The sequence below is a fragment of the Bufo bufo genome, chromosome 10 (assembly GCF_905171765.1).
Source record: "Bufo bufo chromosome 10, aBufBuf1.1, whole genome shotgun sequence".
In the NCBI taxonomy this organism is placed as follows: Eukaryota; Metazoa; Chordata; class Amphibia; order Anura; family Bufonidae; genus Bufo; species Bufo bufo.
In genome coordinates, this window is record NC_053398.1 from 92,489,521 (window position 1) to 92,517,312 (window position 27,792).

Sequence of the window (27,792 nt, forward strand, 5' to 3'; positions counted from 1 at the left end):
GTAAAGGGCAAGCTCTGGCCATGTGCCCAATTTGGAGACCCAGAAGTTGCAGGGGGCAGACCCATCAGTCAGTTTGTGTAGGCATGTGCACACATACTGTCCCACCATGTTGCACGTCCCAGTGATGTTCACAATCCAATTTGATATCTGCTCTATCAACTTTCGATGTTCTTTTCTACCCCTACCATGTTGATCACGATTAGCAGCGAATCAGGGTTCCACGCCGGAGAGGGAGCGTGAGAAAGGGATAGCACATCCAAGGGAGATCAATGGATGAAATTTAATTGTGATAGAGCGGAAATGTGGGAGAAGTTATTAAAACGAAAGAATCGAAGGAAAGGAGGGGGCGCGCGGCAATTACACACTCCCGACTTGGGGAGGTAGTGACGATAAATAACAATACAGGACTCTTAAGATGCACTATTATTGGAATGATTAATAAAAAATTATAGGGAATGTCACTGAGGTATTTAGGATTTGGAAACGTTAGAAAGGAGAGGCCCTGCTGCCGCTTTGTTGACCCTAGATAACTTCTGCCTGATCGCATGTCACCATGACGTCCACGATCCATTTGGATATCTTCTCTATCAACTTTCGATGCTCTTTTCTGAGCCTACCATGTTAATCACGGTTATCGGCGAATCAGGGTTTCACACCGGAGAGGGAGCATGAGAAAGAGAGACCACATCCAAGGGAGGTTAATTTTTTTAAATTAAATTTGATCGAGCGGAAAAGTGGGACAAATTATTGAAGCGCAAATGTGGGACAATTTGTTAAAGTTTAAGCATTGAATGAAAGGAGGGGGCACGCATCAATTAAATAAGAATTTTTGAAATGTAATTCCCTGTCTCCTGTGCAGAGTAGGGGTTTGTATACGGCACAATTGGTAAAATGTCACCTGACAATGTAACAGACGATTTGTTTAAATTTATGTCCCTATCACCTATGCAGAGCAGGGGTTTAATAACGGCAAAAAAGGTCAAATATTATCCAAGAATGTAACAGACAAATAAGTGAAATTTGTTTACCTGTCTACTAGGTACAGCCGGGGTTTATCACACCCAAAAATTGGTAAATTTTACCCAAAAATGTAACAGACAAATTAGTGAAATGTTTTTATCTGTCTACTAGGTATATCAGTGGTATATCACACCCAAAATTGGTGAATTTCACCCAAAAATGTAACAGACAAATTATTGAAATGTTTTTACCTGTCTACTAGGTACAGACGGGGTATATCACACCCAAAAATTGGTGAATTTCACCAGAATATGTAACAGACAAATTAGTGAAATGTTACCTGTCTACTAGGTAGCGCAGGGGTATATCACACCCAAAAATTTGTGAATTTCACCCGAATATGTAACAGACAAATTAGTGAAATGTTACCTGTCTACTAGGTATTGCAAGGGTATATCAAACCCAAAAATTGGTGAATGTCACCAGAAAATGTAACAGACAAATTAGTGATTTTTTTTTACCTGTCTACTAGGTAGAGTAGGGGTATATCACACAAAAAAATTGGTGAATTTTACTCGAAAAAGTAGCAGACAAATTAGTGAAATGACATAAAATAAAATACGTACAAATAAAAAAAATTAAACTTGATTTATGAGGTGTAGGTCCATATGGAGTAGGAGTTTGAGTAGGCGGTGGACATAGCAGTGTAGGTGGAAGCGGCAGTGGAGGAGGACGAGGTAGCCAACACTCTTTTTTGGTGATAATTTTTTTTTTATTATTTATTTATTTATATTTTTTTTATTAGGGTACACTCCAAAAGAGTGTGAAATATCCAAAATACAACAATGAGCAATTGCGCTGTAGTATAACAATGGCTGGTTAAGGCCGGTTTACATGTCTATTCTGCTCAAGGTATGGACAAGTCCTGTGGGATCCATGCCTGGTTAATTTTAATGAAAATGAGCTTGTCCACATTGGCTGTGGACAGGCTGCTGCACTTGTCTGTGATAACGCCCCCTGCCATGCTAAACACACGTTCAAACAATACACTGGCTGCAGGGCAGACCAGCACCTCCAAGGTGTAAATGGCAAGCTCAGGCCATGTGCCCAATATGGAGACCCAGAAGTTGAAGGGGGCAGACCCGTCATTCAGTACGTGAAGGCATGTGCACACATACTGCTCCACCATGTTGGTGAAATGCTGCCTCCTGCTAAGACGTTCCATATCAGCTGGTGGTGCTGGTTGTTGTGGCGTGCTGACAAAGCTTTTCCACATTTAGGCCATGCTAACCCTGCCTCCTGAGGCGCTGGTGGTGCCCCAGCTGCGTTGGCGACCTCTTCCTCCACCTCTGCCTTCGTCTTGTGCTTCCACTGTGCCCCCTGACATATCAGGGTAATTTTTAAGGAACCTCTGCACCACCAAATTCAGCACATGCGCCAGGCAAGGGATGTGCGTCAAACCGGCTAGTCACAGAGCTGCTACGAGATTTCGCCCATTATCGCACACCACCAGGCCGGACTTGAGGCTCACTGGCACCAACCACTCATCGGTCTGCTGTTCAAGGCCCGTCCACAGCTCCTGCACGGTGTGGGGTTTGTCCCCCAAACAGATAAGTTAGAAAACTGCCTGCTAGTGCTGAAGTTGGTGGTGAAGGTGTTACGATGACCGGATGAGGAGGCGGTAGAGGATGAGGAAGCAGAGTAGGAGGAGGAAGCAACAGGAGGCAAACTGAAGCGCCCTGCAATCCTCAGTGTGGAAGGACATGCGCCAAACTGCTATTCACCTCAGGCCAAGCCGCCACTGCATTTACCCAGTGTGCTGTTATGGAGATATAACGTCCCTGACCATGCTTACTGGTCCACTTATCCGTAGTTAGGTGGACCTTGCCACAGATGGCGTTGCGCAGTGCACACCTGATTTTGTCCCCCACTTGGTTGTGCAGGGAAGGAAAGGCTCGCCTGGAAAAGTAGTGGCGGCTGGGCAAGACGTACTGTGGGACAGCCACCGCCATAAGACTTTTAAATCTCTCCCTCTCCACCAGACGGAATGACAGCATTTTAAAGGCAAGTAATTCTTAAATGCTGGCATTCAGGGCCACTGATCGCGGGTGGGTAGGGGGGTACTTCCTCTTCCGCTCCAATGTTTGGGAGATGGAGAGCTGAACGCCTCCATGGGACATTGTGGAGATGCTTGTTGACCCAGATGGTGGTGTTGCTGGCAGATCCTCTGTTTGCGGGGTGGCAGGTGGCACTGTCATTCCAGAGGTGGATGAAGAGGCCCAGACTGCAGCAGAAGAGGAAACGGGAGGAGCCAGAGACCTTTCTTGGTTTTTGAGATGTCTACTCCACTGCAGCTCATGCTTTGCACTTAGATGCCTGGTCATGCAGGTTGTGCTCAGGTTGAGAAAGTTTATACCTCACTTCAGGCTTTAATTGCACAGCGTGCAAACCACTCGTGTCTTGTCGTCAGCACATTGTCTGAAGAACTGCCATGCCAGGGTCCTCTTTGGAGCTGGCTTTGGCATGCTCGGTCCCTTGCTGCAGTGGGCAGTAGCAGGAGTACTGTCTAGGTGACGACCGCTCCGTTTTTGCACCCTGCTCCCTCTTCTGCTGTGCTGGTGGCTCTGTGCGACCACCGCCTCTTCCTCCGAACTACAGAGGTCACTTGCATGACCTTGATTCCATGTGGGGTCGAGGACCTCATCGTTCTCTACATCATCTTCCACCCAGTCTTCACCCCTGCCCTCCTTGTCGGTCTGCACACTTTCGAAAGCCACAGCAGTTGGCACCTGTGTTTCGTCATCATCCGAGACGTGCTGCGGTGATCCTCCCATGTACTCATCTTGTCAGCAACCCAATCTACTATCGCCTGTACTTGTTCTGGCCTCACCATTCGTAGAGCCGAATTAGGCCCGACCAAATACCGCTAAAGGTTCTGACACCTACTCGCACCTGAGGAAGGTGTTTCACTTGTGCTTGTAGCTGGCACAGATCGACTACGTCCTCTCCCTGCAACAGGAGCTCCATCAGCAGCACCACGACAGGGGCCACTTCCCTTATTTGACGCTCTTCTCATATTTCTCAAATTTAGGATCTTGCCCAAAATAGGTGTTTTTTTTATATAGTAGAATAGAAAAACAGTATCTAAAGGGTGTATCTCACACTGACAGATGCAGACAAGGCAGCAAATTTAGTTTTTATCCCAAAATTGGTGTTTTTTTTAATAACAGAATAGAACAGCAGTATCTAATACATACAGTATATCTCACCCTGACAGATGTAGCAAAGGCTGCAAATTAAGATTTTTGCCCAAAATGGGTGTTTTTTTAATAACAGAATAGAACACCAGTATCTAACGCGTGTATCTCACAATGACAAATGCAGCAAGGGCTGCAATATTAAGTACTTTGCCCAAAATTAGTGTTTTTTTAAACCCAGAATATTATAGCTGTATTTCAAGATTGTATCTCACACTGACAGATGCAGACAAGGCCGCAAATTTAGTTTTTTGCCCAAAATGGGTGTTTTTTTTTTATAACAGATTAGCACAGCAGTATCTAAAGTATGTATCTCACAATGACAGATGCTGCAAGGGCTGTAAAATTTATTATTTTGCACAAAAAGTGTGTTTTTTTAATAGCAGAATATGACAGCAGTATATAACGCTTGAATTTCACACTGATAGATGCAGACAAGGCCCCAAATTAAGTATTTTGCCCATAAAGAGTGTTTTTTTAATACCAGAATAGCACAGCAGTATCTAAAGCGTGTATCTCACACGGACAGATGCAGACAAGGCCGCAAATAAATTTTTTTGACCAAAATTTATGTTTTTTAATAACAGAATAGAACACCAGTATCTAACGCGTGGATCTCACAATGACAAATGCAGCAAGGGCTGCAATATTAATTACTTTGCCCAAAATAAGTGTTTTTTTAAACCCAGAATATTATTGCTGTATTTCAAGATTGTATCTCAACTGACAGATGCAGACAAGGCCGCAAAATTTTTTTTTGTTGCCCAGAATGGGTGTTTTTTTAAATAACAGAATAGCACAGCAGTATCTAAAGTGTGTATCTTACAATGACAGATGCTGCAAGGGCTGTAAAATGTATTATTTTGCCCAAAATGGCTGTTTTTTTAATAACAGAATATGACAGCAGTATATAACGCTTGAATTTAACACTGACAGATGCAACAAGGGCTGTAAAATTTAGTATTTTGCCCAGAAAGGGTGTTTTTTAAAATCCAGAAAATTATTGCTGTATTTCTAGGTTAAATTGCCCACTGACTAATGCGGCAGTGGCCCCAGATAGAGGGTATTGCCAAAAATGGGTGTTTTTTAAAACCAAGAAAATTATTGAAGTATTTCAAGCTTGTTTTTAACAATCACAGATGCAGCAAAGCCTGCAATATAAAATACTTTGCCCCAAATGGGTGTTTTTTTTAAATAACAGAATATGACAGCAGTATATAACGCTTGAATTTCACACTGACAGATGCAGACAGGGCCACAAATTAAGTATTTTGCCCAAAAAGGGTGTTTTTTTTTAATACCAGAATAGCACAGCAGCATCTAAAGCATGTATCTCCCAATGACAGATGCTGCAAGGGCTGTAAAATGTATTATTTTGCCCAAAAAGGGTGTTTTTTTAATTATTGAAGTATTTCAAGCTTGTTTTTGAAGTATTTCAAGGGTGTTTTTTTAAAACCTAGAAAATTATTGAAGTATTTCAAGCTTGTTTTTAACAATTACGGATGCAGCAAAGGCTGCAAAATTAAGTAATTTGCCCAAAATGGATGTTTTTTTACTAACAGAATATAACAGCTGTATATAACTCTTGAATTTCACACTTACAGATGCAGCAAGGGCTGTAATATTAAGTATTTTGCCAAAAAATTGTGTTTTTAAAAACCTAGAAAATGATTGCTGTATTTCTAGCTTAAATTGCACACTGACTAATGCTACAAAGGCCACAGATGTAGGGTCTTGCCAAAAATGGGTGATTTCTTTTAAACCCAGAATATAATTGCAGTAGTTCAAGCTTCTATTTGACTGTCACAAATGCACATATGCTGTACTGTTGCACAGAACTTGCTTAAAATGGCCGCCGCCCACCTAACTAACAGATGGATAAAAGTTATTTTTCTGGGTCACTGGGCTCAGGGCAGGGTAAAAAGATTGTGCACTGCACCCACAAAACAAAATCTAGGTAGATCGCTGAGTTAACAAGCACTTCTGATTAAAGATTCTGTCCTATTCTCTCCCTCACAGCAGCAGCATCCTCTCGCTACATTAATCAGAGCAGAGTGACTCCAGCTTATATAGAGGCTGGGTAATCACAGCCATGCCATTAGTAGGCATGGCTGTGATGGCTTCTAAGGGCACAGAGTTAAACGCTTGTTGATTGGCTGCTCTGCAGCCTTTCAAAAAGCGCCATTAACTCGCCGAACACCGAACCCGAAACCAAACTTTTACTGAAATGTTCAGGTTCGGGTCCGGGGTCCAAAAATCCTAAAGTTAAGTACGAACTCAAACTTTACAGTTTGGGTTCGCTCAACCCTAATAGTGGGTCATTTTTTAAGACCGGCGTTTTAGACACTGGTCTTAATAACCCCTGTAGCTGGCGTTATGAAGAGGCCTCTACATAACTTTGATGTATCCAGCACCAATCTAAAAGTAAGCAAGGTTCCTTTCTGGCTTACATTCAGACCATTTCCTAAGCCTAAAGCAAGCATGGAAAATGATGAATGAAATGGGCCTACCAGCCCGTCCCCTTCCCCACCCACACCACACCCACTTTTTTAGACCTGGCGTAAGCAGGGAAAAGTCGCAGATGACGGGGCAAATATCCTTTACGCCACCATCTGATGAGTGAATTGCTACAAGATAAAGGGGGCCATTATGACCAACGCAAGAGAAATGGGTCCGGTGACCTGCCAGGGCAAACTGCTACAACTACTACCAGACTTCTCTGGCCTAACACTTTAAAATTAAAAGCTCTATGTCAGCACAATCTGGTATATATCTTGGGATTCTCCTTCTGCCTACAAGTGCACTATGAAGGCAAAAACCATTAGCTCTAAGAGGATCTTCCAGTCTTAACAATAACTTTTGCTCTACCCGCCGTTACTGCTCCAAAATGGACCACCTTGCCAATAATCTTCACCATAAACTCTTCCACCATGGTCATTGAACCACAGGAACAATGACAAAGAGACCTGGACAGGGTAAGAATTATCTTATGCTACATAGGCATTGAGATTAAATATGGCCCATTTAATAAGCTGCCACTTTTCTCAACACAATTTGTGTGAAGATAAAACAGCACAAACTATTCTACTCACCTAGCCCCAGAGACATGCAAATTATAGCCAGGTTGCAACAACTACTTTATTTCAAAATAAAAAAATATGTGCTCATATTATGGTGCTGCCCCCTAACTTCTGCTGCACTTGGCACCTGCCCTTTGGGGCTTAGCTGCAAATACAGGCCTGCACTTAGCTTGCCTTCAGCTATTTCTTCACTCGCTCCTGACAGGTACCGTACATCGTAAGGAGATATTTAAGACTGTTTTCCTATACAGTTGCTGGTTGAGCACATGAGAGACAGGTGTCTCCTTTTTTATGGGATTTATCACCCCTACTTTCATGGTAATAATAACTTTTTCCTTATGCAGTGTCCCAGAAAGTAGAATGACACATGGACTTCTTAGGCTACTTTCACACTGCCGTTCAGAGCGGGTCCGTCTGATGTTTCCTCAGACGGATCCGCTCCTATAATGCAGACGTTTGTATCCGTTCAGAACGGATCCGTCTGCATTATAACTTAGAAAAATTTCTAAGTGTGAAAGTAGCCTGAACGGATCCGTCCAGACTTTACATTGAAAGTCAATGGGGGACGGATCCGTTTGAAGATTGAGCCATATAGTGTCAGCTTCGAACGGATCCGTCCCCATTGACTTACATTGTAAGTCTGGACGGATCCGCTTGCCTCTGCACGGCCAGGCGGACACCCGAACGCTGCAAGCAGCGTTCAGGTGTCCGCTTGCTGAACGCTGCCAGACTGATGCATTCTGAGCGGATCCGTGTCCACTAAGAATGCATTAGGGCTGGACGGATGCATTCGGGGCCGCTTGTGAGCCCCTTCAAACGGAGCTCACGAGCGGACACCCAAACGCAGGTGTGAAAGTAGCCTTAATGTGGATATGACTTTTTGGGCAAATTAAGTATTTTGCCCAAAAAGGGTGTTTTTTTTTAATACCAGAATAGCACAGCAGCATCTAAAGCATGTATCTCCCAATGACAGATGCTGCAAGGGCTGTAAAATGTATTATTTTGCCCAAAAAGGGTGTTTTTTTAATTATTGAAGTATTTCAAGCTTGTTTTTGAAGTATTTCAAGGGTGTTTTTTTAAAACCTAGAAAATTATTGAAGTATTTCAAGCTTGTTTTTAACAATTACGGATGCAGCAAAGGCTGCAAAATTAAGTAATTTGCCCAAAATGGATGTTTTTTTACTAACAGAATATAACAGCTGTATATAACTCTTGAATTTCACACTTACAGATGCAGCAAGGGCTGTAATATTAAGTATTTTGCCAAAAAATTGTGTTTTTAAAAACCTAGAAAATGATTGCTGTATTTCTAGCTTAAATTGCACACTGACTAATGCTACAAAGGCCACAGATGTAGGGTCTTGCCAAAAATGGGTGATTTCTTTTAAACCCAGAATATAATTGCAGTAGTTCAAGCTTCTATTTGACTGTCACAAATGCACATATGCTGTACTGTTGCACAGAACTTGCTTAAAATGGCCGCCGCCCACCTAACTAACAGATGGATAAAAGTTATTTTTCTGGGTCACTGGGCTCAGGGCAGGGTAAAAAGATTGTGCACTGCACCCACAAAACAAAATCTAGGTAGATCGCTGAGTTAACAAGCACTTCTGATTAAAGATTCTGTCCTATTCTCTCCCTCACAGCAGCAGCATCCTCTCGCTACATTAATCAGAGCAGAGTGACTCCAGCTTATATAGAGGCTGGGTAATCACAGCCATGCCATTAGTAGGCATGGCTGTGATGGCTTCTAAGGGCACAGAGTTAAACGCTTGTTGATTGGCTGCTCTGCAGCCTTTCAAAAAGCGCCATTAACTCGCCGAACACCGAACCCGAAACCAAACTTTTACTGAAATGTTCAGGTTCGGGTCCGGGGTCCAAAAATCCTAAAGTTAAGTACGAACTCAAACTTTACAGTTTGGGTTCGCTCAACCCTAATAGTGGGTCATTTTTTAAGACCGGCGTTTTAGACACTGGTCTTAATAACCCCTGTAGCTGGCGTTATGAAGAGGCCTCTACATAACTTTGATGTATCCAGCACCAATCTAAAAGTAAGCAAGGTTCCTTTCTGGCTTACATTCAGACCATTTCCTAAGCCTAAAGCAAGCATGGAAAATGATGAATGAAATGGGCCTACCAGCCCGTCCCCTTCCCCACCCACACCACACCCACTTTTTTAGACCTGGCGTAAGCAGGGAAAAGTCGCAGATGACGGGGCAAATATCCTTTACGCCACCATCTGATGAGTGAATTGCTACAAGATAAAGGGGGCCATTATGACCAACGCAAGAGAAATGGGTCCGGTGACCTGCCAGGGCAAACTGCTACAACTACTACCAGACTTCTCTGGCCTAACACTTTAAAATGAAAAGCTCTATGTCAGCACAATCTGGTATATATCTTGGGATTCTCCTTCTGCCTACAAGTGCACTATGAAGGCAAAAACCATTAGCTCTAAGAGGATCTTCCAGTCTTAACAATAACTTTTGCTCTACCCGCCGTTACTGCTCCAAAATGGACCACCTTGCCAATAATCTTCACCATAAACTCTTCCACCATGGTCATTGAACCACAGGAACAATGACAAAGAGACCTGGACAGGGTAAGAATTATCTTATGCTACATAGGCATTGAGATTAAATATGGCCCATTTAATAAGCTGCCACTTTTCTCAACACAATTTGTGTGAAGATAAAACAGCACAAACTATTCTACTCACCTAGCCCCAGAGACATGCAAATTATAGCCAGGTTGCAACAACTACTTTATTTCAAAATAAAAAAATATGTGCTCATATTATGGTGCTGCCCCCTAACTTCTGCTGCACTTGGCACCTGCCCTTTGGGGCTTAGCTGCAAATACAGGCCTGCACTTAGCTTGCCTTCAGCTATTTCTTCACTCGCTCCTGACAGGTACCGTACATCGTAAGGAGATATTTAAGACTGTTTTCCTATACAGTTGCTGGTTGAGCACATGAGAGACAGGTGTCTCCTTTTTTATGGGATTTATCACCCCTACTTTCATGGTAATAATAACTTTTTCCTTATGCAGTGTCCCAGAAAGTAGAATGACACATGGACTTCTTAGGCTACTTTCACACTGCCGTTCAGAGCGGGTCCGTCTGATGTTTCCTCAGACGGATCCGCTCCTATAATGCAGACGTTTGTATCCGTTCAGAACGGATCCGTCTGCATTATAACTTAGAAAAATTTCTAAGTGTGAAAGTAGCCTGAACGGATCCGTCCAGACTTTACATTGAAAGTCAATGGGGGACGGATCCGTTTGAAGATTGAGCCATATAGTGTCAGCTTCGAACGGATCCGTCCCCATTGACTTACATTGTAAGTCTGGACGGATCCGCTTGCCTCTGCACGGCCAGGCGGACACCCGAACGCTGCAAGCAGCGTTCAGGTGTCCGCTTGCTGAACGCTGCCAGACTGATGCATTCTGAGCGGATCCGTGTCCACTAAGAATGCATTAGGGCTGGACGGATGCATTCGGGGCCGCTTGTGAGCCCCTTCAAACGGAGCTCACGAGCGGACACCCAAACGCAGGTGTGAAAGTAGCCTTAATGTGGATATGACTTTTGAGAAGTAACTTTCGAACACCTGGAACCTCTTCTCACCTAAAACCAATGTCATATTTGCAACAAATGGCTCAACATGCCATTTCCTTTATTTGAGACGAAAAACTTTCATTATAATTTTTTTGTGTATGTGTCATACAGAAATAACAAAGAAATATTTGAATCACTGGAGGCTGGCCAACTAAGACTGAATATTTTTTATGCAGTTCTAGCTAGCAACATCAAATAATAAAAGTCAATAATGATATTGACATTTATTATATTTCAATTCTTTTATACTGCCAGATTCCATTTGAAAGAAAATAAAAATTTACAATAGCTTAGACAGCTGCAATAAAATCATATTTACAATAAATATTTTCTACAGCAATTAGATATGTCGCATAAATACTGAAAACTTCATAAAATGAGTACAAACTCTAGTTGCTAAAACTAAGAAATTTGTCGAACAGCCAATATCATATGTTAGACAATTTTATTTCTTTCATTGAATGTCTATTATTTTTTAAAGGGGTTGTACAGCAATTTATATTGATGCAACAAGTCCAGCAAGGATTATAATAGTAGATAAATGAGGGTAATTATTAATAAAGTAAGTCCAGCAACAAAAACCCTTATATAATAGATAACTATCATTTATTAGAGAAATAACGAACTAGACTATATAGTTATCCAGGTAGGTACACACTAGGCTGGGTATATCTAGCTAATGGGTGGGGAAGGTGTCCCATAACTGCTACCCTAGTCTAGAACCTCAGCCCAGGGACATCCCCTGATGGTGGGGACTCCCTGTCCTCGAGCCTTGCCTCACCTATAATTAAAAGCACAAAAGAGAAAACACAAAAAACGCACTCTAGTTGTTTGATAAATAATATAGAGTGATAAGAGAAAAAAGAGACCCCGACGCGTTTCACCCACGGAGTGGGATCATCAGGGGGTGGTGGGGGGTGAATATATGATGATATTCAAGAATACCGAGATACTTAACAGGTACAAACGTCAAACAGGCCCGGTTGGGCACTAATGCGTCATAAGATATTGTATTAAATAATATTGGAGTCAGACCCAGCCTTAATATAAAGGTAAGTGGATAAATAGATGCCGGATGGCAGAATACATACGGTCAGTTGGGGAGTATGTGATGGACACACAAAACGTATAGGCCCCTGTAGAAGGAAAGGGAGATATATGTACATATATATATATGTATTGTGCAATGCCTGTGCGCGGTATGGCCATTATTGAAGGTTACCTTGATTAGAAGGGTAGCTAACTGACAATTCAGCAGTACCCAATATCCAGTGCTGCATGATCGCACTGGGTGGATGCCAGTGCGATGGATTATAGAAGTTATAATCACGGAGCATCAAGGATGGTCTCACTGCACACTCATGATGCCGCCAAGGTAAAACAGTTGGGATGTAACTGTGAAGTAAAAACAGTCACCATGCTGCTGCGTTTATACTGAGAGTATGGTCTCAAATAGAGGGAGAGAAAGGAAAATGTGTCCAACATACCTAAATGACAAGATAGTGCCAATTTAAGTCAGCCTCCCAGAATGCAGCTCTTAGAGGTACAGGTTTAGCGACCATTGACGACCTAAAGTGCAGTAAGAACCTAATTAAATTTACTGTAGACCAGAGTGATGTGGTGGAAAAAATACAGCATGTCTATACTTACATCAGGAAGCCATCCAGCAGGGGTAAGCAGGTTCCCCTCAGGGTCTGATACAAAGTGTGCTGATAGTCAACCCATTTAAATACCCCTCCTTAAGAGTACCAGGGCGTGAATGGCACCTGGTCCATGTAGGCTGACTCACCTAGATTGCGGCGGCCGACATGTGCATGCGTTCCAGCGTGGAACGCACACAGAGACGAGCACTTCCGGGCGGATGCCAGGCGGATATCCGGTCAATGGAGCGCAAACGTCATGCATGCCGGTAGATGGAACGCAGACGTCACGATTGCCTAACACACCTCCTGGACTACGTGCAGAGGAGTGGAGGCGTGTAAGGTCCAGGGTGGGATATTGACCAAAAAAGTGAAGCCGGCTTAAAGAGTGTCAAGACAACTGTCGCCGCATCATTGGTATAATTACGATGGTGGAATAAGGAGAGGAGGTCGGAAGGGTACAAGAGGGGGGGAGGGGGTGAGAAGGCTAAATAGAATGGTGCATATGGATCTCTGGTAAGTAGGGCCCCTTACTGATAACAAGGTGGCCCAAAAGTAAATATGGACAGATGAAAGTCCACAAAGAAGATACTACATTCGGGTACTTAACGTACCCAGGCCTAGTAACGAGACCATAAATTTTTCTGATGACACACATGCTGACAGGACCATCCCTAATTCAAGGGACATCCAGCAGCTGGGCCAGGGGGTCAGGCACACATGGCAATAGTGATGTAAGGAAGTGGCAAAAAAATAGAGAAGTAGAAATGAGGAAAGGGGAAGGGCGAAAGATGACGGAAAAAGGAGAATGAAAGTGAGATGTTCATAAAAAACATGAAAACGTAAGTCGCTCGTTGAGGCCACTAGGGGATTGTGATCGAAATCTATGGATCCACTCACTCTGTTTTTGTAAAATTCGCCTGTCCCAGTCCCCGCCACGTGGGGAGGGAGACACCAATTCAAGGACAGTGAAAAGGAGAGATGAGGGGTTACCCCCGTGACACTCATTGACATGAGTGGCTACCGGGGTAGCCTCCTTTTTGATCACGTCATTGATGTGCTGAAAGGATTCTCCGCCTGAATTCCCGTATGGTCTTACCCACATAGTCCATGGGACATGGACATTGGCATACATAGACTAATCCTTTTGACAGACAATTAGAAAAATTGCGGACCTGATAGGACTGTCCCGTGGCAGAGCAAGTGATTGATTTAGCGGTAGACACATATTTACAGGCATTGCATCTGCCGCATTTAAAGACCCCCACGGGTTTACGGTCTAACCATGTGCCACTCTTCATAGGTGGTGAGTAGTGGCTGCATACGAGACGGTCTTTTAAGCTCTTACCACGTCTATAAGAGACCGCAGGGTGTTTGGTTATGATGTCAGAAAGGTCAGAGTCCATGTGTAATATTGGCCAATATTTTGCGAGCACCTGCCTTATTTCCCTATTAGCGATGTCAAACTCGGCGATAATCCGTGCCGGTTGTGGACGGTCCACCATCCTACGTCTAGGAACTAGCAGTTCGGTTCGAGCTTTGGTCGATGCGTGTATAAATGCATCCCGTAATACCCTTTGGGGGTATCCCCTGGCCAGTAAACGCTCTTGCAAACTCCCTGCCATATTCTATAGTGCTATATATTTATTTTTTAGAATATTCGTCATTGACGAATATTCTAAACAGCGAATATATAGCAGTATATTGATTATAGTGCTATATATTAGTTTTTTAGAATATTCGTCATTTTTTTCCATCTGAAGTCATGATTCCTCCCTGCTTAAGTTACTTGTGGGCCAATGACTGTTCACATCAGATGGAAAAAAATGACGAATATTCTAAAAAACAAATATATAACACTATATTCTATAGTGCTATATATTCGTTTTTGACCCACTTCTCATTACGCAATTTTTAAATTGCAGATTTTTCGCAATCACGAAAATAATCTTACGCGATTTTTACATTGCAGATTTAATCTCGAATACGAATATTCGCGAATATATGACAAATATTCTACCACATATTCGCGAAATATCACAAATTCGAATATTGCCCCTGCCGCTCATCACTAATCATCACATACTGTATATCAACTAGTTTCCATAATATAAATAGTACCCACCCAGAGGTTCCCTCTAAGGCCTTACAGCTAGAAATGTTGTACTTGTCTTCTTTTTTTTAGTGCTTTTGTCCTGAAAGAGTTACTGTGTCACGGCGGACAGGATACAAGATACACAGAATATCAACAAACAAGTGTCTAGGCAAGAAGCTGGGGATAAAGGTCACCTCCTGACAATCCCTACCAGCTCTCCCTAGACTTCTATGCCCACGTTCAGACCCTGAAGGTGGGAATAAATGTGTCCCCGTGCCTAGGCTGAAGATTCCCTAAAATCCCTAAGATGGTGAAAGGGGGAAAGAGGCAGCCTGCTCCCTCAGGACCTGGAGGGGGCAGGCGTCTCCTTAACAGCCTAGACAGACAACCACAAGAAGACAAAACCAACTTATCTTTTACTGAGCAGGAACAGAAAATCCTTCCTTCCTTCCTCTGAGCCAGACAGTAGCTATAACCCACACAGGACACTGGGAGTGGGCGTAATTTAAACTCAAACCAATGACCCCACCCAGTGCACCTGAAGGGAGGCGGATATAGCTCAACTCCAAAACAAAAACAAAAGGCTACACACGGGCTTCTAACCTGGCAGACCTCCGTACATAGCCTGAGCAGGGCATGACAGTACCCCCCCTTCTACGGGTGACCTCCAGAGACCCCGGCCCAACTTTATCCGGGTGGGATCTGTGAAAAGCCCTCACCAGTCGGCTGGCACTAACATCCACAGCCGGAACCCATATCCTCTCCTCAGGGCCGTATCCCCTCCAGTGTACCAGGTACTGAAGGGAACCCCGAAGAACTCTAGAGTCATGAACCCTGGAGATCTCGAACTCTAAATTTCCATCAACCAGAACAGGGGGAGGAGGCAATGGCGATGGTTCCACCGGTTTCACATATTTCTTCAGTAAAGACTTGTGGAACACATCATGGATCCTCCAAGTCTGTGGAAGAACCAGACGAAACGCTACTGGATTGACCACCGCAGATATTTTGTAAGGTCCAATAAATCTTGGACCCAGTTTCCAAGATGGTACTCTCAGTTTGATATTTTTAGTAGATAACCACACCAGATCACCCACACACAGGTCCGGACCAGTCATACATCTCTTGTAAGTCATTCGCTTATACCTCTCACCCATCTTCTCCAAATTCACTTGGATCCTCCACCAGATAGAAGACAAGGCAGAAGAAAATCTCTCCTCCTCTGGCATCCCAGAGGAACTAGTCCCAGAAAAGGTAGCAAACTGAGGATGAAAGCCGTATGCGGCAAAAAATGGCGACTTACCCGTGGACTCCTGCTTATGGTTATTCAAAGCAAACTCTGCTAGAGACAAGAATGAGTACCAGTCCCCCTGATTCTCAGCCACAAAGCACCTCAAGTAGGTCTCCAGGAGACCACCACCCCATCAGCCAAAATCCTCTGAATCACATCCCCCAGGAAAACTGTGAGACAACGCATCAGCCTTGACGTTTTTAACCCCCGGGCAAAAAGTAACCACAAAATTGAACCTGGTAAAGAACAGTGACCATCTGGCCTGTCTAGGATTCAGACGCTTGGCAGATTGCAGGTAAGCCAAATTCTTATGATCCGTATCTACTGTAACGGGATGAGACGCCCCCTCCAACCAGTGACGCCATTCCTCAAAGGCCAATTTGATGGCCAGCAATTCCCTATCTCCTATATCATAATTCCTCTCGGCGACCGAGAGCTTCTTGGAAAAAAAAGCACATGGAACCCATTTGCCAGGAGACGAACCCTGCGACAGCACTGCTCCAACCCCCACTTCTGATGCATCAACCTCCACCACGAATGGCTGAGACACATCGGGCTGCACCAGAATGGGAGCAGACGCAAAACATTCCTTAATAGCCGAAAAGTCCTGCAATACCTCATCCGACCAGACAGAGACATCGGCGCCCTTCTTAGTCATATCAGTCAGAGGTTTCATAATGGTAGAATAGTTCAAGATAAATTTTCTAGAATAATTAGTAAACCCCAAAAACCACATCAAAGCTTTCTCATTCTCCGGTCGGTCCCATTCCAGAACCGCCCAGACCTTTTCGGGGTCCATACGAAAACCAGAGTCAGAAAGCAGATATCCCAGAAACGGAAGCTCCTGCACAGAAAACACACATTTCTCCAATTTGGCATATAATTTATTCTCCTGAAGGATCGTCAAAACCTGTCTCACGTGATCCTGATGGGTCTTCAGATCAGGAGAGTAAATTAGAATGTCATCCAAGTAAACTACCATGAACCTCCCCACAAAATGATGGAAAATGTCATTGACGAATCACTGAAATACCGCTGGCGCGTTAATTAACCCAAAAGGCATAACCAGATTCTCGAAATGACCCTTGTGCGTGTTGAAGGCCGTTTTTTACTCATCCCCTTCCTTGATTCTGATCAGATTGTGGGCCCCTCTTAAATCCAACTTGGAGAACACCTTGGCTCCAACAATCTGATCAAAAAGATCGGAGATCAAAGGAAGGGGATACGGATCACGGACCGTAATACGGTTCAATTCCCGGAAATCCAAACAAGGTCTCAGCGATCCATCCTTTTTCTTTACAAAGAATAAACCCACTGCCACCGGAGACTTAGATGGCCTAATATGACCTTTTGCCAAACTCTCGGCAATATACTTCCGCATGACCTCTCTTTCAGGTTGAGAAAGATTGTAAAGCCGAGACTTTGGCAACTTAGCCCCTGGGATGAGATTAACTGGACAATCATAGTCACGATGAGGGGGCAATTCCTGAGCCCCACCCTCCGAAAAGACATCCGCAAAATCTGAGAGATATTGAGGTAAAGCCGTAGTAGACACACCAGAGATAGATGTGCCAAGACAATTGTCCGAACAAAATTCACTCCAACCAATGATCTGTCTTGCTTGCCAATCTATAATTGGGTTATGTTTTGTCAACCATGGTAACCCTAAGATTATAGGAGCGGGAAAGTCCTTCATGACAAAACAAGACATGATCTTAACATGTGAATCACCCACCCTTAACAGAACACCATGAGCAATATGAGTGAGACTCATTTGAGAAAGAGGGGAAGAATCAATTGCGAAAACCGGAATCTCTCTTTCTAAAGTGCAAGTACTTAGACCCAGATTTTGAAGAAAAAGAAAATCAATAAGGTTTACCCCAGCACCACAGTCAATGAATACTTCAACAAAAAAAATTCTTGAGTCTAGCGCCACCATAGCTGGAAGGAGAAAACGAGTATTACAGGGAGCTTGCATACCTGCTTGCTCCACCACCCCATTCACACTACCAAGAGTCAGGGACGTTTCTTTTTTTTCTTTAAGTAAACCTCTTTGTGATTCTTTTTTCATCAACATGCGGTTTAACAAAAGGACAAGCAAAAATAAAATGACCACTTTTTCCACAGTAATAACATAGTTTATGCAACACCCTAAAGTTCCTACTACCAGAACGGATATATACCTGACCCAGCTGCATGGGTTCCTCCCCTACCCCAGAGTTACATGTCATATCACCCTGGGGAGCAGGTGAGACGAAACCACTCACAGAAGGGATCCCTTGCGCGGAGGGAACCTTACACCTCTCTCTAATACGTCTATCTAACCGTACTGCCAAAGACATAGCATTCTCCAATGTATCCGGGTACTCATGAAAAGCTAGGGCATCTTTTAATCTCTTAGATAACTCCTGACAAAACTGACTACGTAACACGGGGTCATTCCACTCTGACTCGGTAGCCCATCTCCTAAACTCAACGCAGTAAGCCTCTGCAGTATGTTCACCTTGTAATAAATTACGCAATTTAGATTCCGCCATTGAGACCCGATCTGGATCATCATAAATTAATCCCAAAACTTTAAAAAAAATTCTTACACCGACCAGAGGGCCAGAGAACCGGACGGCAGAGAAAAGGCCCAGGATTGTGCGTCCCCTTTAAGCAGGGAAATGATTGTCCCTACCCTCTGACTCTCATCACCAGACGAAGATGGACGCAGCCGAAAATACAACTTGCATGACTCTTTAAAGCGGATAAAGTCATCCACACCCCCTGCAAATCTATCAGGGAGAGCGACTTTAGGCTCCCCATAAATTTGACTTCCTCCTATTGCACCTGATGCCAGAGCATTCTGACACCATGTGACCGAATTACGCAGATCCGCAACCTCTAGGGATAATCCCTGCATGTGATCAACTAGCGCATCAATTGACTCCATCTCAAAACAGTTGAGAAATGGCAGTCTAAGTATGGGCGGGTTATAATGTCATGGCGGACCGGATGCAAGATACACAGAATATCAGCAAACAAGTGTCTAGGCAAGAAGCTGGGGATAAAGGTCACCTCCTGACAATCCCTACCAACTCTCCCTAGACTTCTATGCCCACGTTCAGACCCTGAAGGTGGGAATAAACGTGTCCCTGTACCTAGGCTGAAGATTCCCTAAAATCCCTAAGATGGTGAAAGGGGGAAAGAGGCAGCCTGCTCCCTCAGGACCTGGAGGGGGCAGGCGTCTCTCTAACAGCCTAGACAGACAACCACAAGAAAACAAAACCAACTTATCTTTTACTGAGCAGGAACAGCAAATCCTTCCTTCCTTCCTCTGAGCCAGACAGAAGCTATAACCCGCACAGGACACTGGGAGTGGGCGTAATTTAAACTCAAACCAACGACCCCACCCAGTGCACCTGAAGGGAGGTGGATATAGCTCAACTCCAAAACAAAAACAAAAGGCTACACACGTGCTGCTAACCTGGCAGACCTCCGTACATAGCCTGAGGGCATGACATACTGTAGTTGTAGATTTGAGGCTGGCTTGCTTTCTTTGCTGGCTGGATTCATTTTTCCATCAAATTATACAATGCTTGTTTACGACCACCCTGCAATCCAGCTGTGGTGCTCATGCTTGCACACTGTAGGAAAAAATGCTGGCCTCTCTGGTGACTTACATAGGCTGGTGCTTTTATATAGTATGCAAACACGGCCACCGCTGATTGACTGCAGGGTGATTGTAACCATGGAAACAAGCAGTGTATAATGTAATGAAAAAATTAATCCAGCCAGCAAAGGAGGCAATATGGATAAAAAGAATACATTAGTAGGGCTTGTATTAACTTTCTCTATATGATAAATGCTACTTGCTGAAGTGACAAAACCTCTATAAGTCTGTTTGAAAAGGCAGAAAAGCATCCCTGCCAAGGTGTTGTGTGAAAATAATGTAGCTCTCATTGCTGCTGTTTACCTACTTGCTGTGTAGAACACCCCCGCAGAGCACTCCACAAGGCAAGTCAACCAAGTAAGACAAGTTATCTTGAGACATTCTGGTTCTCTTGTTCTTCTAAAAAGAGAACAAGCTTGAATATTTCATTGGGAGATGTAAAAGTTTTGTGGGATGTTACTTTGGAGGTCTCTCTGAGTCAACTGACATTGAACCAAAAATACAGCAGCAATTGGTAGACATGACTTCCCACCTTTTAAACATACATATGCAGCAAAGCAAGAAAAACAGCTAAGTCAGTCTAACTAGTGTTGATCGAGCACCAAAGTGCTCGGGTGCTCTGGCCGAACACATCGGGATTAGTGATGGATGAATATCGACCGGGGCAATTCACGAACGCGTGTTCGCAGCGGGCCCCATTTTACTTTAATGGCAGGCGAACCTGAAAAACCTTCAGGTCATATTAGCAGCCAGAAAACACTTACTAGAAGTACACAAATAGTCCCACAACATGGACAGTGACATACCAGAGGGGGATCATTGGCAAAAGTTACCACAAAAAATATGTATTTTAATCAGGGGCCATTTTTATGCGTCTTAAAGGCAAACTCTCAAAAATGTGCCCTGCTGGACCCTATAAATTTTTTATTTCCTATCAGTTTGATGTATACAAATGTGCAGCACTCCACGTTTTTGTATCCTGCAGAGTTCATAAAAAAAATGCATACGTTAACGTAAAAAAAATTTCTACCATGGAACGGACACCACTGTACGGCATCAGTCTGAGGCATCTGTTAACGCATACATTTTTAGTATGCATTAAATGGATGGCAAAAATAGGATGTGAACCCAACCCTAGTGTCAGAATAAGCACCAGTACACAGCGGAACAGCATGGCGGAGAGGGGAGGCTGGCATGTACTGAAAGAGTGCTATCTTGTGGTCAGGGTGAGGACTGTACTTCCCAAAGATCATTTTCTATTGGGAAATACAGGGCACAGTATAATACACTAGAATCTATATAATATAAAGATATTAGCCCTACCCCCAATGATAATACAATTACATGGTCATTTATTATATAGAAATACATCTGGGTTAGGCGTACTTCTGACACAAATTGTGCCGCAAAGGTCCTTAGCACCGCAATTTGCATATTTTTCCCGCTCATGTCAGGTCTAAAAAAGGATGGCATGGGCAGGGAAAAAGATAGTTATAGCCATCCAGTTATTGGATACCACCGCCATACATTGATCGGATAACACCTCTGTACAGTGACCAGATAACACCGCCATACCGTGAATGGATAAAAGGGTATAAGACGGAATAACTAGGGGCACTGCATAGGGTGTGGTAAGAGGGCACAATGCAGGGTATAAGGGGGCACAGTCACATGAACCTGTGACTTTAGAAGGTCCTTATGGTGAATGCAGTTCATATGCCACCTGACAGCAATCTGTGGCTGGAGGTACATTAGGCGGTCATAGGATAAAAATTTAACTGTCGGCCAGTACAGGCCCAAAAAATTAGGCAATAGGCATTCACTTGACAGCAAAGAACTTTGGATTCTGTGGCTGGAGGTACATTAGGTGGTCACAGGATACATACAGTTAGGTCCATAAATATTGGGACATTAACACAATTCTAACATTTTTGGCTCCATACACCACCACAATGGATTTGAAATGAAACAAACAAGATGTGCTTTACCTGCAGACTGTCAGCTTTAATTTGAGGTTATTTACATCCAAATCAGGTGAACGGTGTAGGAATTACAACAGTTTGCATATATGCCTCCTACTTGTTAAGGGACTAAAAGTAATGGGACAATTGGCTTCTCAGCTGTGCCATGGCCAGGTGTGTGTTATTCCCTCATTATCCCAATTACAATGAGCAGATAAAAGGTCCAGAGTTCATTTCAAGTGTGCCATTTGCATTTGGAATCTGTTGCTGTCAACTCTCAAGATGAGATCCAAAGAGCTGTTACTATCAGTGAAGCAAGCCATCATTAGGCTGAAAAAACAAAACAAACCCATCAGAGAGATAGCAAATACATTAGGCGTGGCCAAAACAACTGTTTGGAACATTCTTAAAAAGAAGGAACGCACCAGTGAGCTCATCAACACCAAAAGACCCGGAAGACCACGGAAAACAACTGTGGTGGATGAACGAAGAATTCTTTCCCTGGTGAAGAAAACACCCTTAACAACAGTTGGCCAGATCCAGAACACTCTCCAGGAGGTAGGTGTATGTGTGTCAAAGTCAACAATCAAGAAAAAACTTCACCAGAGTGAATACAGAGGGTTCACCACAAGATGTAAACCATTGGTGAGCCTCAAAAACAGGAAGGCCAGATTAGAGTTTGCCAAACGACATCTAAAAAAGCCTCCACAGTTCCGGAACAACATCCTATGGACAGATGAGACCAAGATCCACTTGTACCAGAGTGATGGGAAGAGAAGAGTATGGAGAAGGAAAGGAATATGTGTGGGCTGGCATGAGGAAATTCAATTACACGTGGTCATCACAGGTGTTGACTTTCTCTGAGATCTATGCCTCATTTATTTCTAAAAATGTGAGGTATTCCACACTATCGTGAGTTAGGTGAGTGCGCTTATCGGTCACAATCCCCCCTGCTGCGCTGAACGTCCTTTCGGACAGGACACTCGATGAGGGGCAAGCTAAGAGTTCAATAGCAAATTGTGCCAGCTATGGCCACAGGTCAAGCCTGCACACCCAGTAATCAAGGGGTTCCTCGCTTCTCAGAGCGTCCAAATCGACCGTTAACCCGATGTAGTCGGACACCTGTCGGTCTAGGCATTCCCTGAGGCTAGATCCAGAGGGCGGCTGTCAATGGGTTTGTTGCAAGAATGATCTCATATCCGAAGTGACCGACACATCTTCAAACCACCCTCTTCTTGCAGGCGTGGTAGTTTCGCTGTAGGGTGGAAATTCCTCTGCCTGTGCCCGCAGCAGCAGAATGCAGCATCTCTTGCATCAAGGACTGGAAATGCTGCATTATGACAGCCCTCTGTAATGCTGGTAACTAGAGTTGAGCGAACACCTGGATGTTCGGGTTCGAGAAGTTCGGCCGAACTTCCCGGAAATGTTCGGGTTCGGGATCCGAACTCGACCCGAACTTCGCCCCATTGAGGTCTATGGGGACCCGAACTTTTCGGCACTAAAAAGGCTGTAAAATAGCCCAGGAAAGGGCTAGAGGGCTGCAAAAGGCAGCAAAATGTAGGTAAATCCCCTGCAAACAAATGTGGATAGGGAAATGAATTAAAATAAAAATAAAATAAAATTAACTAATATAAATTGGAGAGAGGTCTCATGGCAGAGAATCAGGCTTCATGTCATAGCAGAGAATCAGCCTTCACGTGACCCACCACTGGAACCGGCCATTGTCAGATATTTAGGCCCCGGCACCCAGACAGAGGAGAGAGGTCCCATAGCAGAGAATCAGGCTTCATGTCATAGCAAAGAATCAGGCTTCAAGTCATAGCAGAGAATCAGGCTTAATGTCATAGCAGAGAATCAGGCTTCAAGTCACCCACCACTGAAACAGGCCATTGTCAGAAATGTAGGCCCCGGCACCCAGACAGAGGAGAGAGGTCCCATAGCAGAGAATCAGGCTTCATGTCATAGCAAAGAATCAGGCTTCAAGTCATAGCAGAGAATCAGGCTTCATGTCATAGCAGAGAATCAGGCTTCAAGTCACCCACCACTGGAACAGGTCATTGTCAGATATTTAGGCCCCGGCACCCAGACAGAGGAGAGAGGTCCCATAGCAGAGAATCAGGCTTCATGGCATAGCAGAGAATCAGGCTTCAAGTCATAGCAGAGAATCAGGCTTCACGTCACCCACCACTGGAACAGGCCACTGTCAGATATTTTTAGGCCCTGGCACCCAGACAGAGGAGAGAGGTCCCATAGCAGAGAATCAGGCTTCATGTCATAGCAGAGAATCAGGCTTCATGTCACCCAACACTGGAACAGGCCACTGTCAGATATTTTTAGGCCCCGGCACCCAGACAGAGGAGAGAGGTCCCATAGCAGAGAATCAGGCTTCATGTCATAGCAGAGAATCAGGCTTCATGTCACCCAACAGTGGAACAGGCCATTGTCAGATATTTTTAGGCCCCGGCACCCAGACAGAGGAGAGAGGTCCCATAGCAGAGAATCAGGCTTCATGTCATAGCAGAGAATCATGCTTCATGTCACCCAACACTGGAACAGGCCACTGTCAGATATTTTTAGGCCCCGGCACCCAGACAGAGGAGAGGTTCATTCAACTTTGGGTTGCCCCGCAATATAATGGTAAAATGAAAATAAAAAAAGGATTGAATGAGGAAGTGCCCTGGAGTACAATAATATATGGTTAAGGGGAGGTAATTATAAATATCTAATCTGCACAAGGGATGGACAGGTCCTGTGGGATCCATGCTTGGTTCATTTTTATGAACGTCAGCTTGTCCACATAGGCTGCGTTTGTCTGTAATGACGCCCCCTGCCGCGCTGAATACACGTTCAGACAAAATGAGGGCCGCCGGGCAGGCCAGCACCTCCAAGGCATAAAAGGCTAGCTCTGGCCACGTGGACAATTTGGAGACCCAGAAGTTGAATGGGGCCGAACCATCAGTCAGTACGTGGAGGGGTGTGCACACGTACTGTTCCACCATGTTAGTGAAATGTTGCCTCCTGCTAACACATTCCGTATCAGGTGGTGGTGCAGTTAGCTGCTGGCGTGGTGACAAAACTTTTCCACATCTCTGCCATGCTAACCCTGCCCTCAGAGGAGCTGGGCGTGACACAGCTGCGTTGGCGACCTCTTGCTCCTCCTCTGCCTTCGCCTTGGGCTTCCACTTGTTCCCCTGTGACATTTGGGAATGCTCTCAGTAGTGCGTCTACCAACATGCGCTTGTACTCGCGCATCTTCCTTTCACGCTCCAGTGCAGGAAGTAAGGTGGGCACATTGTCTTTGTACCGGGGATCCAGCAGGGTGGCAACCCAGTAGTCCGCACACGTTAAAATGTGGGCAACTCTGCTGTCGTTGCGCAGGCACTGCAGCATGTAGTCGCTCATGTGTGCCAGGCTGCCCAGAGGTAAGGACAAGCTGTCCTCTGTGGGAGGCGTATCGTCATCGTCCTGCGTTTCCCCCCAGCCACGCACCAGTGATGGGCCCGAGCTGCGTTGGGTGCCATCCCGCTGTGAACATGCTTCATCCTCATCCTCGTCCTCCTCGTCCTCCAGTAGTGGGCCCTGTCTGGCCACATTTGTACCTGGCCTCTGCTGTTGCAAAAAAACTCCCTCTGAGTCACTTCTAAGAGACTGGCCTGAAAGTGCTAAAAATGACCCCTCTTCCTCCTCCTCCTGGGCCACCTCCTCTTCCATCATCGCCCTAAGTGTTTTCTCAAGGAGACATAGAAGTGGTATTGTAACGCTGATAACAGCATCATCGCCACTGGCCATGTTGGTGGAGTACTCGAAACAGCGCAACAGGGCACACAGGTCTCGCATGGAGGCCCAGTCATTGGTGGTGAAGTGGTGCTGTTCCGCAGTGCGACTGACCCGTGCGTGCTGCAGCTGAAACTCCACTATGGCCTGCTGCTGCCGCACAGTCTGTCCACCATGTGCAAGGTGGAGTTCCACCTGGTGGGCACGTCGCATATGAGGCGGTGAGCGGGAAGGCCGAAGTTACGCTGTAGCGCAGACAGGCGAGCAGCGGCAGGATGCGAACGCCGGAAGCAGCAGCTCTGACATGTCGGGGTAGTTGTGAATGAACTTCTGCACCACCAAATTCAGCACATGCGCCAGGCAAGGGATGTGCGTCAAACCGGCTAGTCCCAGAGCTGCAACGAGATTTCGCCCATTATCGCACACCACCAGGCGGGCTTGAGGCTCACCGGCAGCAACCACTCGTCGGTCTGTTGTTCTATACCCGCCACAACTCCTGTGCGGTGTGGGGCCTGTCCCCCAAACATATGAGTTTCAGAATGGCCTGCTGACGTTTACCCCGGGCTGTGCTGAAGTTGGTGGTGAAGGTGTGTGGCTGACTGGATGAGGAGGAAGCCGAGTAGGAGGAGGAGGCAACAGGAGGCAAAGAATGTTGCCCTGCGATCCTTGGCGGCGGAAGGACGTGCGCCAAACAGCTCTTCGCCTGGGGCCCAGCCGCCACTACATTTACCCAGTGTGCAGTTAGGGAAATATAGCGTCCCTGGCCGTGCTTACTGGTCCACGTATCTGTGGTTAGGTGGACCTTGCCACAGATGGCGTTGCGCAGTGCACACTTGATTTTATCGGATACTTGGTTGTGCAGGGAAGGCACGGCTCTCTTGGAGAAGTAGTGGCGGCTGGGAACAACATACTGTGGGACAGCAAGCGACATGAGCTGTAAGAAGCTGTCTGTGTCCACCAGCCTGAATGACAGCATTTCATAGGCCAGTAGTTTAGAACTGCTGGCATTCAGGGCCAGGGATCGAGGGTGGCTAGGTGGGAATTTACGCTTTCTCTCAAATGTTTGTGAGATGGAGAGCTGAATGCTGCCGTGTGACATGGTTGAGATGCTTGGTGACGGAGGTGGTGGTGTTGGTGGTACATCCTCTGTTTGCTGGGCGGCAGGTGCCAACGTTCCTCCAGAGGCGGAGGAAGAGGCCAGCAGCAGAAGAGGTAGCAGGGGGAGCCTAAGTGAGTTCCTTGTTTTTAAGATGTTTACTCCACTGCAGTTCATGCTTTGCATGCAGGTGCCTGGTCATGCAGGTTGTGCTAAGGTTCAGAACGTTAATGCCTCGCTTCAGGCTCTGATGGCACAGCGTGCAAACCACTCGGGTCTTGTCGTCAGCACATTGTTTGAAGAACTGCCACACCAGGGAACTCCTTGAAGCTGCCTTTGGGGTGCTCGGTCCCAGATGGCGGTGGCCAGTAGCAGACGGACTCTCTTGGGGGTGGGTGTTCTGCTTTTGCCCACTGCTCCCTCTTTTGCTACGCTGTTGACTCCTTCTCACCACTGCCTCTTCCTCCGAATTCTGAAAGTCAGTGGCACGATCTTCATTCCATGTGGGGTCTAGGACCTCATCGTCCCCTGCATCGTCTTCCACCCAGTCTTCCTTCCTGATCTCCTGTTCAGTCTGCACACTGCAGAAAGACGCAGCAGTTGGCACCTGTGTTTCGTCATCATCAGAGACGTGCTGAGGTGGTATTCCCATGTCCTCATCATCAGGAAACATAAGTGGTTGTGCGTCAGTGCATTCTATGTCTACCACCGCTGGGGAAGGGCTAGGTGGATGCCCTTGGGAAACCCTGCCAGCAGAGTCTTCAAACAGCATAAGAGACTGCTGCATAACTTGAGGCTCAGACAGTTTCCCTGATATGCATGGGGGTGATGTGACAGACTGATGGGCTTGGTTTTCATGCGCCATCTGTGCGCTTTCTGCAGAAGACTGGGTGGGAGATAATGTGAACGTGCTGGATCCACTGTCGGCCACCTAATTGACTAATGCCTGTACCTGCTCAGGCCTTACCATCCTTAGAACGGCATTGGGCCCCACCAAATATCGCTGTAAATTCTGGTGGCTACTGGGACCTGAGGTAGTTGGTTCACTAGGACGTGTGGCTGTGGCAAAATGGCCACGTCCTCTCCCAGCACCAGAGGGTCCACTAACACCACCACGACCATGTCCGCGTCCGCGTCCCTTACTAGATGTTTTCCTCATTGTTACCGTTCACCACAATAAGAAATAAATTATTTGGCCCAATGTATTGAATTCAAATTCAGGCCTTTTTTTTTACAGGCACCTAACACTATCTAAACGGAAAATACAAATGTGATAGCACTCTGCATCCAGCATTCTGCCCTGCCTCCATGCTATATGAGGCATTGGTGTACATTTTGGCCAAAGCCTAATAAGCCACTCACCACGT